Here is a 12,394-nt window from a genome sequence, read left to right as displayed (position 1 = left end):
ACAGGAAAGACCGGCTCTCGAACAAACGGACGCACCGTGGTATACGTATATTCAATGAGCGAGGCCCGTTGCGTTGAAAAAGGCAACGCTCTCGTAACTCAGCCCGGCGAGAGCAATATCGAAGATGTACGGAGGCGCAGCGCGACAGCGCGCTTTCGTATTTCATGCGAAACAGGTGGATATTGCCGTCGATGTATCACCGGGGCGGTTTGCCCGCAGCCGGCCTACGTTATATCCGCAATTTCGATTGCTCGCTATTTATTTTATCGACGCCCCTCTGCCCACTTGCCGCACGTTGAAACAGCTTCCAGCATCTACCCACGAATTAGCGTGGTAAAAAAAATAGAAAGAGCGCGTGCGCGTGAAACAATCGTACCACGACCTTTACCTTTTACCTCGAAGAGGCAAGAAGAATATTTCAACGCAACTATATATCGGAAACCGATACGGTGAAACGTAAACATCGCATTAAGCATCGAGTTATTAAGTTACGCTCGTCCCTTTCACCGGTCGTGGTAGTTTCACGCAACGGCAACAGCTCGTAGCGGTAACAAAAGGCGCTTCGCGAGGCCCGCAAGATTTAAGATGATCGAGCCTCTGGCGGAAAATTTCACGACTTGTCGTTTACGGGCAAATTACGCGAACGAAATTACTGGCGCGCAAACGGGGACGACGAGAGTAAGAGGAGGAAGAAACGAGCGCTCCGAGCGAGAACAAACAATTATTGCGCCCCCATCCACGTCGTGGCGCGGTGTCGTCGCTTCCACCGCTCGCATCGCTTCCGCCGCTTCCGTGCAGATACGAGAAGGCTAGTGGTCCTCGAGATCGTTGAGATCGAATCGCTAGAACGATGTAAAACGGTATGGAAATGAAAAACCTGCAAGGTGATTTTTCACCGGCAGACTGGATATTTTTAATTATTTCGATGTTCGTTGACGGAAAAACGGATTTATCTCGATAGAGGAACAAAAGTTTGCGAGCAGAGACGTTATAGAAAGCATATTATAAGCGTTTAACGAAGGTGCGGTTAGAATATGTCAATTATAATCGCGCTAATCGTGCAACGAGGATTCGATTCGATTTTTAAACCGGAACGACCTGTTTTACGCGGAGAACCTATCTATCGGATAGCTAGTTTTCAAACGATAGTGAGAATAATTTCATTCTTAGAAGCGAAGGGAACTGCGCTCTTCCCCGTTAAGTAAATGTACCGTCGAGGGAAAATCGGTTGAACGATATGCTGGCGTGATGTAAAAGAAAAAGAGAAAAGAAGAGGAAACTAAAGGATACTAAAAGGAAGGGTACTCTGCAGCAAGCATCGATAAGGAGCAACCCGACTTCGGTTAGGGGTCAACTACCCGTTCCTCCACCTCCTCGCTTTTACAGTCCGTTCCATCCGTTCGCTTTCCGCGAGTAGTTGTCACGCGTATAATTCACCGTCGCGTCGAAGAGAGAGCACGTCGCGAGACTGTTAACGGTCGAACAAAGTCGGGTTTACATCGTCGGGCCGTACCTATGAAAACCACACGCTATTCCCTTTTGTCCGTACGCTCGCTTCTTCTCCTTTTTCTTTTCCGTCTTTCCACCGGTCTCCATCGGCTTTATAACAGAATTTTACGAGGTTACGTGACTCGATATAATTCGCACGAAAATACTTTTCCAATTTCCACGAGATCACGAATATACGAATAAATGATTCAAGCTCCTCGTACGCGAGGATATTGGCCCACGCGATCGGACGGCCGTTGGAAAATTTACTCGAAACGCTCGTGCACGGCATACGTGACGTTGTATCTTTTCGATTTTAAGAATGTTGCTTAAGCTTGGCCTCGTTTAGGATCGAACGAAATGATTTTTGAAAAGGGCGGACCCAAGTGAACGCGGAATTAAGCACGCCAGTACTCTCGTCGGAGTAAGATGCATCGTTTTTCCCGTAGAATCATCGATCAGAGTCGATATCAGGGAAGAACGCAAGAACGAACGAAAGGCGAGAGAGAAGAAATACGTATGTACATCGTACGTGAATCTATAGACACGCGACGCCGCACCTCGCTTCTACCGTCGTCCGAATCGACGTTCAAGAATTTCAGAGTCGCGTGAAAAATTGATCGGAACGCGAAAAGCTCACGGAATGAAAATTTTTTTAGGGAAAGAAGACAAAAAAAATTGAGGAGAAACTGAACGTGTTATCTTGGAACGAGTGCACTCGCGAAAGTGACCGCATCTGTAGCGATTGCGAAACGAGGTCTCTTTCCAGTGGCCGATATGTCCAAGAGCCAACACTCTGCGACGCTCTAACAGCTGACCGATCGTTCCGTCCAATTCGATTATTTGTCACGTTTCTAGAATCGGAGAAAGATTCCTGTGAAAAACGGCGCGGCAATGGAGAGGAATGGAAATTTTACCAGCTATTCGCTTATGTATTTGTAGCTTATAAGCCGTGATTATCGTTGCTTTTATCGCGAATGTTTGACATTTTCTTTTATCAAATATTTAACGAAAACGGAAAAAGAGAAGCTGCAACTTTGAAGAAACTTTCTTACGTTTTTCTTACGAAAGAAACAAGATCAAATGAAAGTTTTGAACAATTTCGAGCAATTAACACAGTTGTCGAAACACAATTTTCTTGCGAACGAAAGATCGATCGATACAACTTTACTTTTCGGTGACTGAAGGTCCATAATTCCATTTCAATTTTCAAACTATATTTATCGAGGGAAAAGCACACCGTTCGCCAGACCCGAAACTCAATCTCGCTTGAACCAATATCGGTTTAGCTTGCATCTTCGCAACCTACGAAATCCATGATTCCATTATTATCAACGGCCAACGAATTAGCGAAATTCCAAACGGTCCATATTGGTTGAATCTTAGGTATATGATGTTCGACTCTGGCTATTTTTTTTTTTATTATTTATTGAAATTTTACAATTTGTCCAGTGGGACATTTGGTAAAATATTATAGCTCGGCGATGAGTGTCGGGCAAGTCGGAGGTTGGCAGAAAAATCTCGGCACGGGCTGACTATTGGGCTTTCGCGGCCGGTCACCACTTTCGATGCTCTTATTCCCGTATTACCGTTCTGAATTAGCGGGGCGGAGAGCGTGTCGTGACGCGTAACCAACTGCATTCGTTCTTTTGTATTACTACACACTCAGAAGGACAGGTTGAAACTGTGAAAGGCGCGTGTGCGAACGCTTGGACGCGCGATCGACCGAGGAGCAAGAACGTCGCCGCGGCGAAAGAGGTATGCGCCATGCGCGTAAGCGTAAGCAGAATAAACGCACCGTCGAGAAGAAAGCGAACGGAACGAATGAACGAGAGTAATGGACGTTTCGCGGGGAACACGGATCGACGAGGACTTTCATGGCGTGCTCGAAGCGAAATACCGAGTCGAGCTTGTATCTTGGACGAAAGATGAGTTTCCCTGCAGGTAGCTTTTTCTTATTCCTCTTCTTCCTCTTCTTCTTCTTCTTCTTCTTCTTCTTCTTCTTCTTCCCTTTCGTCTTCCCTTCTTTTTTCTTCTTCGGATCGAATGAAATTTATCGCGTAGAATCTGTTCCGTCCGGAACGTACATTTCCAAGAACCGAAAACCTCGCGACTCAGAGACGAACGCGCTAGATTAGACGAAGATTGTTTCGATTCATCCGTAATTCGTTCCAGATGCGTAATTCGAGATGCGAACCGGCACGAAACACCTGAGACAACGTCTCATCGTCAACGTTGTCTGAAATCTGTTCGGGCCCGATTAATCAGAAATTAAACGTTTCTGTCGAACGTCGATCGTTAAGACGCCCTTAATTTTAAATCGTGCAAAAATTGTAATCGAGCCCGATCTTTGAACAAAAGTTGTCTTCTCCGTTTCTGACGATGCACAGAGCCGATAATTTATTTTACGATTTCGTACCTATCGCCTCGCGGATATGACGCGATACGCGATCAATATCTTCTCTTCAGAGTTCATATTCTAGTATAGTATCAGTTAAGGAAAGGAAGAAGAAAAAAGTGGTTATTTCGAAACGACTTTATAAAGATAACGTTCATTGTATAAAAAGGGGCAATAATGGAAGGTAGTGGCTATTCTAGCCATAGTGGTCTGTTCTATAAAGTGCACCAAAAAAAAGTTCATTTTTTATTGAAAGTTCGAGGGCCTTCAACGAAATCGATAGAAAGGGGGGGGGAAGGGTTTGTTAATTCGGTTAATTGACGGAAAGAGTTCGAACGTTCAATTTAGCGAATGGTTGGAATAGTTGGAATCGATAGGGCTGTAACGGTGGGTTTCGCTGCGGCAAAAATGTGGAAATAGAAATGTAGGAGAACTTGGTCGATACCTATCGCGATAACACCTGCGCTACTCGTCACCAGTGGCCTCTTTGACAGATCCTATTCTCGCAAGTTCCAGTCGTGCCATCAATTTCGACACCTATGCATCCCTTGTTCCAATCTGACGGTATTCCACGTGTCGAGAAAAATATTCGCGACGACAGTGACGAATTTTATTATGCGATAGATTCAAATCTCAAGACAAGAATAACGATTTTCTTTCTTCTCGCATTAACACCTATTGCGAAAGAACGGTACGAGGTTTTCATAATATTTATTTTTATAATATCGTATCGTATATCACACGTATGAAGTACTACGAAGTATTACGAAGGTAAGTCGAACGAAATTCAATTCGGAAAATTCGACGATACAAAAGTACGCAAAAGGACGCAACAAAATTCGCAATTATACGCAGTTCGTTCGATTTTCCGTACTCCGTAGGAGATTTAGTTTTCCATAAATAGAATCACGTTAAGTACGACGACATCGCGATTGTAGAACAGTCATCGTTTTCAACAGCGTACGATTCGAAGCGTATAATCCGTATTACAAAACTACGAATATTGTAACGCATCGCATTTGCTGATATCAGCCGACACAAAACGCCAGCTTCGATGAATTCGCAGAATAGAATTCTATGTTACGTCGACTAATAGATAAAAGCAGATCCTGTAAAGAGTAACAGACACAGCGGTAACCTTAACTGCCTTAAAAATTCAACCAGATGACGGAAATCTAGTAACACGAGCAACAAAGCTACTGTTGTGCTTAAAGTTCATCTACACGTCACATCTCGTGTTAATCGTGTGAATTTCTGTTTCATGTACGGCAGGTTAGAGTTAGAGAGGCGCCAAAAGAAACAAGGGATGAGAGAGAGGAACGCGACTCATATTCGCGAGGTCAAAGCGGAAGAAGAAGGTTTTATCGTCAAAGCGCATCCCCGTGCGGAATCGAAACAACGGATCCGAAAGCAGAGGCTGACCGTTTCTGCCGTTTCGGGGCAAACTATGCGCACGACCGTGGGAATCGGCCGACTTTTTGCCATCGAAGGAAAGTTTGTGCGAAGGAACGGAGGATGAGCCTGGCAAGTGGGTCGGGTTAGCTGGCTCGGAGAAAGGTGGAAGTGAAACGACGATGGAGCCGATTACCGAGCAACTGGCAAGATTCGTCCGATATCGAGCAACACGTACTAAGCAAGAACATTTTTATATGCACAAACGCGTGCTTGATAGCCAGTATAGATTCAATTTACGATTGCGTTATACATGTCACGAAGAGGACGCGATTAAAATTTAAACGAAAAAGTCGACAAGCTATTAACTAGAAAATTACAAACAGATTTATCCTCTCGTATCTCCCTTTATATATGTAAATATGCTTCGTGTCGAAACGTTACGGTATAATTAATTGTTTGGTTGGTCGAGTACGTAACTCCCTTCGCACCCAGAGAGGATTTGCATAGTCGAGATTCGAGTGCTCGATCTCCATGCGCATGCATAATTCGGTTGATCGATCTTCAGGAAAACACGCTTCACCTAGATTCGGAAAATTTAAAACCTCGCCACCTCGTTCATGACTCGAACATCAGCATCGCTGCGCTAACAATCACCCATTGTAGCTACGCCTTTCTCGCGTATCTAACAAAAGTTCTCGGCAAAGTATAGAACGCACGATATGACAAAACGAAATAAATTTGTCGCAAAGTGAAAACGGAAGAAAAAGGGTAGGGTTGATCGAGCCTTTCCGAACGGTCGGCTTCGTCCGATGCGGAAAGTCCGTACACACGTGGCAGAGGAACGCGTTAACAAGACCCCCTCTAATCGCGCAACTCGTCAAGCCGAATGTCCTACCCGTCGTATCTCTCGCGTAATCCCGTTCCGTGCGAGAATAGAACGCTTAATAGAATTTGAATTGCAACACGCAACGCACGGTGTAAAAAAATTGCCGCGCTATGTTGTCGGCGCGCGTTACCGGCTCGGTGCGATCGCTCGCGAAAGGCGATTACGTGCCACGGCATCGATACGAGCACGTCGCACACCGGCAAGGATACGCACCCGCTGAAACGAACGCTCGTCCGATTGTCTGCAACAAGCTGTCCCGTTAAACCCGTTCGAGGATCTTGCCGGTAAAATCGAAAACTAACGATCGCAGACAACGCGATTGCTTCGAGTATTAAACTCGTCCAGGTGTTTCGAAACTTTCGAATGAAAGACCAAGGATGACCTTTGAGAATTTAGCGTGTAAAGATGATTAACCGGATTCGATGAAACGATAAGAAACTAATAAAACGAAGAGAAAAAAAGAAAAGGAAAAAGCTATCGTTCCAACGGCAAGATTCTCGTATCATCTCGCAGCTAACGCGATTCCAAGTCAACTCAACCGAATTTTTATTCGTCAACGTCTATTCCTAGTTTATCTCTTCTGCGATCTCCGGTTCGTGGAACGGCGAAGCACGAATTACAAGAAGCGCGGTTCTTCGAACCTCTCCGAGGAGAGACGGTCTCTCGTCGGACGAAATTCTTCGTCGAGCGAAAAGAAAATTCCAAGTACGTACACCTGTTATAAAATGCAGGTGCAACGAGCGCAGCGGCAGAAAGGTCCGATTTACAGGCTCGTTACGCGAATTTTGTTTCTTCAACCAGCCTGAAGAAAGAGATTATTTCCTGCTACACTCCGCGCTATACATTCAACATCTACGAACGCGTCCATGTCAAAAACTTCGCTTGTATCCTTGGACTTTACCGAAATACGTATCATTTCTCGCAATATCGAAATATTTCTTACTCCATTTCCTATTACAGTTCTAGATATCTACTTATCATGCATAGATATTTGTATATATAGGGCACCGGATCCTTCCGTAATATAAAGAGACATTTATTTCCTTATCAACATTTTTAAAATACTATTCTATATATTTCGTTACGTTTCTGTCACTTTACTACGCTTTACCCCTAATATAAATTTCCCCGTTATTTGATATCCTCCGCGCGAAAATTAATCACGATTATTTCACCTCTATAAGTACACCGGCAAACTTTATATTTGCGCCACATCTAATTCTTAATCCCACTTGACGAAATAAAATTATTTTACGATTCTCGAGCTATAAAGCGCGAGCCGGAAGAAGGTTGTTAAAATGCTTTTCTTCTAAACGCAGCTGATTTAACCTAAAGATGCTTTTCGGGGATCGATCAACTTCTCTATCAACCTTCTCGAAATACTTCGGTATACTACCGACACGATATATTGCGTCGACGTATTCGTCACGCTGATTATCCAGCCAGGAAGATATAAACAGGAAAAAAAGTAAAGGCTGATCGAACAACGGTCTGTCCGACCATTCGGACCACGAATGTATCGAGCGTGGCCGGAACCGATCCCCGATGCTTCATACGAAAGCGATAAACTGCATTCTTCGTTAAGAAGACGCGAGAGGCGACGCAACATTCCAAGGAGAAGAGACCGGCCACTCACCTCTGGTTGCGGTCTCAGCTTCTGCTTGGACGAACGGCCTCACGGCAGCCAGCATCCTTCGCGCTCGTTCTCTTCTTCGTTATCCGCTCCCACCGCTTTCCCGCTCGTCCTCCCAGCCAAACTGCCAAACAATGTTCCGCTATTACTTTTCGAGTAATTTGAACGAAAGTGATCTTTCTAATTTTCTTAGACTTCCATTTTTTAATTCGAAAGTATATCTCTCTTCGTAAGAGAATAAAAAGATACGGAACACGCGGCAAGATCAGTCGATCGAAGAGGAGGTTCGAGAAAATGTAGGCAGATCTGAATAGCTGAAATTTACATTTAATCGTGTTTCACTTTCTTCGAATACGATCAAGCATCTCTCATGAAAGCCATGCATTTGCCATAAGCATGCACCGATATCGAACGTTGCAACAAATATTTATCACTATAAAATTACTGTGAAAAAGGAAAGCGACGCAGTATATGATAGGAAGCAATTATTTTATAAAAGGGGAAAATTTATATCGTTTCTACGTATAATCGCTGACCGAATAATGGTTTTCTCGGCACGGTTGAGCGGTAACGACACGACAAGAATTCGAGAGTACGCCCACCACTGAAATGCCTACCTGCCCGAGAGTCGTTCCTTCTCGAGGTTATGTTATGAGTCACGAGGCCGCGCACGCTTTGCCAAGTATCTCGACATTTTGTCACGCGTTGGTCCCCTTTAATCGCCACACGTTCAACGCGCATCGCGCTTTACGCGTTTCGTTTGTTTTCTACGAATCGATGAACCGTGGCGCGTCGATCGATTCGTTTATTTGCGAATGAAAAAATCAACAAAACGTAGATGGAACAGATCGAACAAAACAGTTATTCTTTATATATACGCGTATAATACTTTAAATTTTAAATTTTGATTTCTCCAAGTTGTTAACGTTCAATCTTGTCGCATATGTTAGACTCACCGTAATTTAAGCCGCAAGACGTTGGATGAAACCGTACGATAACGGACGTCCAAAGACAATCGACGCAATTCACTCGGTACTTTATTTCACTACACTACACGCGCGCACAAATGCACTCTTTTGGTAACACAAGCACGAACTTGTCAAATCTTGCAATCCGCTTCTTCCAACTCCCATGGACAACGATTATAATTCCTTGACTTCTATCCGAAGAATTTGCCCTTTAGCACGCGTTTTCATCAACGATATCGATTACTTTCAATATCATTATCGCAAATATCGTATATATTCGGATATTTCGAATATAATAATGCAGCATGTAAAATTGACAGAAAACTCAGTTTATACTTTAAACGATCGAAAGTAAACCATTTTTAATTGCATAGGAAATTTCGCGATCGGAGAAAATGAAATTCCATATCTGATACCGACTCGGCTTCGCAAGCGATCGAATCACGAAAAGATCCGTTCTACGTTTATCGATCATTCCATCCGTTAAAAAATTTCACCGACAGCGCTCGTAAATCATCGCTGACATCGGATAAAGAGCGACGCCAATGCGAGACAAGGAAATCGCTTTCCACCGTGGCATCGAGTCTGCAATTACAGTGCAATCCTTAAAGTCTCCTTCAGTCCGCGTACAGTCTCATCCACTCTCAAGGAAACCAGTCGATAGTTTCTCTCGCGCAGAATCGTCATCTTCGAAGTAACCACTTTACCAATCATCATGCACACGAAACAAGCTTCCCAAACTTTGCGCGAATCACTCCAGGCATACAGTATGTAAGTCGTTATCGATAATCGATCGTATGTAACGGACAAAATGCGTCCCTAAGGAATTTCCATATGTAATGCTTCGTTTCAATTAACAGAACGCAGTAATTTTTCGGACTGTAAATCCTTCGGGCAACACCATGACAAATTACCAAACGTGCCACTCAGCAAATCCTTTGACAAGAACATAACTTCTCGATAATCTCACTCACGGTGCGGCGCTCGCAAACAAATCGTCGTATATGGTCAGCGTGTAGATTCACAAGACGCGATGAAATTGTGTAATCGTCCAGCTGACAAAGACGAAAGATACTTTTCTACGAAGACAACGTTCGATCATGGAATCGTAAGATCGTGAGAGACGAAACACAGATTCTTCGAATTTCGTAGACGAATTCGCTGCAGAGTAGCGGACAACTTTCAAAGCTGAAGGAACCGCAATGAACCGCGCACGATCGTCGTGAAAGCGACACGACACTGGATGAGAACAGGCAACAGGTTCGTTGGATTGCTCTGAGGAACGTGACGACGATACGAACAAGAGGGGAGGAGGTTAGGTACTGGCCAGGTAAGCCAGTGCCGCCATTGCTCCTGACGCAGCATCCACCGATTTACAGTGGCGTAAGCCTGCCGATATTCTGTCGGGATGAAAATTCCCTGTTGCCTCTGACGTTTTACGCGATTTACAATATTTCGCTTGCCCCTTGTCCTCTGTCTTCCTCCTTACAGGTATTGCTTACGGTTCCAATCTGTTAATATATCCCGAAGACGCAGTGCCGCGTCTTAATATATAAGTCGTATGTGTTTTACATGCGACGTGATTCAGAATGAAATCACGTAATTAGAAAAGAAAACCATGGAACGAGGGAACTTGTTTTGGCACATTGTTTTTAAAAAAATATCTATATAGGTATACGAAGAAGTGTAACTTGAAAGTTAGTTAACAATGCCATCTTTTTTGTTCATTATCTCTTTTACAGTACGTAACTATTTATTTAAATTTCCAACTTACGTCAAGCCAATGGCGTAAATGCAAAAATATCGGTACTAATAGCGCTTTACTAAACAATTTCAAAATTACTTCAAGCAACTATTCGAAAGCACGCATAAGCATCAGAGAATCGGCATTCGATGGTGATTGGTAGTTAGATGTTCGATTTATGGTATTCAAAGATTGCGAAGCAACAGCTGACGCTATTGGTTATTTTATTCGGTTTGCGGATGCTGTGGGATCTTTCTCCCCGACCATTATACGTATTATCGAAGCAGAATTCAGATATTTGTTAAAAAGGCAATAGAGTAGTAGATCATGGAAAACAATGTATAAAATATACTCTTCAAGCGTTGTACACAAACGTTTTTTCTGAATAGAGACTGACACAACTCTAAAAAAGTTTCGTGCTACGTACTTACACGGAATACAAACTTACCGCCATCCGCCTGAACTGAATAAACATAAGAACCGAAAATAGTAACGTTTTATTTTAGCAAGCTGATAAAGTACGTTCGATGAGAAATATAACTCTGATTGAATGCGGAAACAAAAATTTTTTATGTAATTCCGATATGTAATATTGAATTTCAATTCAATTAACTTTGTACTTGAACGTATGGAATATGCAGGAGAAATGACTTGAATATTCTATCACAAGAGTTTCATAGAAAGTCAATAACGTGAGTCACACGAAAAGGAAGCGTTCTACTAGAATGCTAATCGTAGACACAGACATCGATCACGAACTATGTCGACGAAATTTTGATTACGCCACTGCAGCAACAGGTTGTCACCAATGAGAACCGCCGTGAATGGGCGCGTTCGTCCATTTGATAGCAACACGATCTGCCACTACGAGGAAACAATACCATCTTTTAAACCTACCGATCTCTATACGTAAATTCTATTATGAATTAATATGTTACATGTGTATAAATGTATACGAAACCAGGCTTTTTCAACCGGTTATAGAACTTGATTAAATGAAATAAATGCACCGATATAAATATCCGATATTTTAATTAATATATCAATGCGACAATTAACACGATACGTTACCCGTTTCTTTATTATGCATTTAATTTATTTTATTAATTTAATTATAACCAATCTAAGCATTTGAGGCATACGATAATTCGGTAGCGATAATCAAAGTGAATATATAATTCACTCCTCTTTTTATCGGTACACGATTACACAGTTACCAATACTACTACAAATAATCAAACACGCTACACATAGCGATTAATTTAGCGATGTACAAACAGAAACCGAATCGATTTCAGTATTACTTGAAACTTATTTTACATGTAAATTGTGCAGATACATTTTTCCCCACTAGTATAAATAGTAACTTATTGATAACTCGATACTTATAATATATAGTAAAATATCATTTATATGAATATATCAGGGGATAAACAGTTTCCATAATAAATTCTCTGATATCACTGACTTCTCACTGAATTCACCGATTTTAATTACTACTCACAATTCTTTTATATTTCATATAATTAGAGTTCACGTTCAAATAAATCAACACTATCTAACATTTCGTTTCAGTAAAGTGTTCGACAAAGTTCGACTATATTCAGACAGAAGAATGACAAACGACCATTGAGTATGTAAAAATTGTAAAAAAAAAATCTTCGATATAATCAATAAGATGAAAATTAGGGAAAAGTACATTTGATGTTATACGAACGGAAATTCTGGCCGATATACTCTCATATCAGAGAGGAAATTGTTGTCTGCTTATATTATCGAGAAAAATTCTCAAGGAGCAAAAAATCTGAGAACCCCTGTCGGAAAGAATAGCGGGGCGTATGAGCGTACAGTCTGTCTCGGGTCAGTGCTTAACTTGATCGCA

At 42.4% G+C, this 12,394-nt stretch overlaps 1 protein-coding gene across 2 annotated transcripts in view; it reads right to left on the bottom strand.

The window, feature by feature from the left end:
• LOC122568136 overlaps positions 1-11,796 on the bottom strand; it is a 187,620-nt gene extending 175,824 nt beyond the window's left edge. The window contains exons 1-2 of one of the 2 annotated variants that reach the window (XM_043727523.1): positions 8,757-11,796; positions 7,804-7,924 (exon numbers count right to left, since the gene is read on the bottom strand). The gene's annotated coding sequence lies outside the window, so the exon portion shown is untranslated. The remainder of the gene's footprint in view (positions 1-7,803; positions 7,925-8,756) is intronic. The other variant, XM_043727530.1, reaches the window with a different exon arrangement.
• Between the last annotated feature and the right edge of the window lie 598 nt (positions 11,797-12,394).

Source organism: Bombus pyrosoma, linkage group LG6 (genome assembly GCF_014825855.1).
Source record: "Bombus pyrosoma isolate SC7728 linkage group LG6, ASM1482585v1, whole genome shotgun sequence".
Lineage (NCBI taxonomy): Eukaryota > Metazoa > Arthropoda > Insecta > Hymenoptera > Apidae > Bombus > Bombus pyrosoma.
The sequence above is the reverse complement of the archived record's forward strand: the minus strand, read 5'-3'. Positions and strand labels throughout refer to the sequence as shown.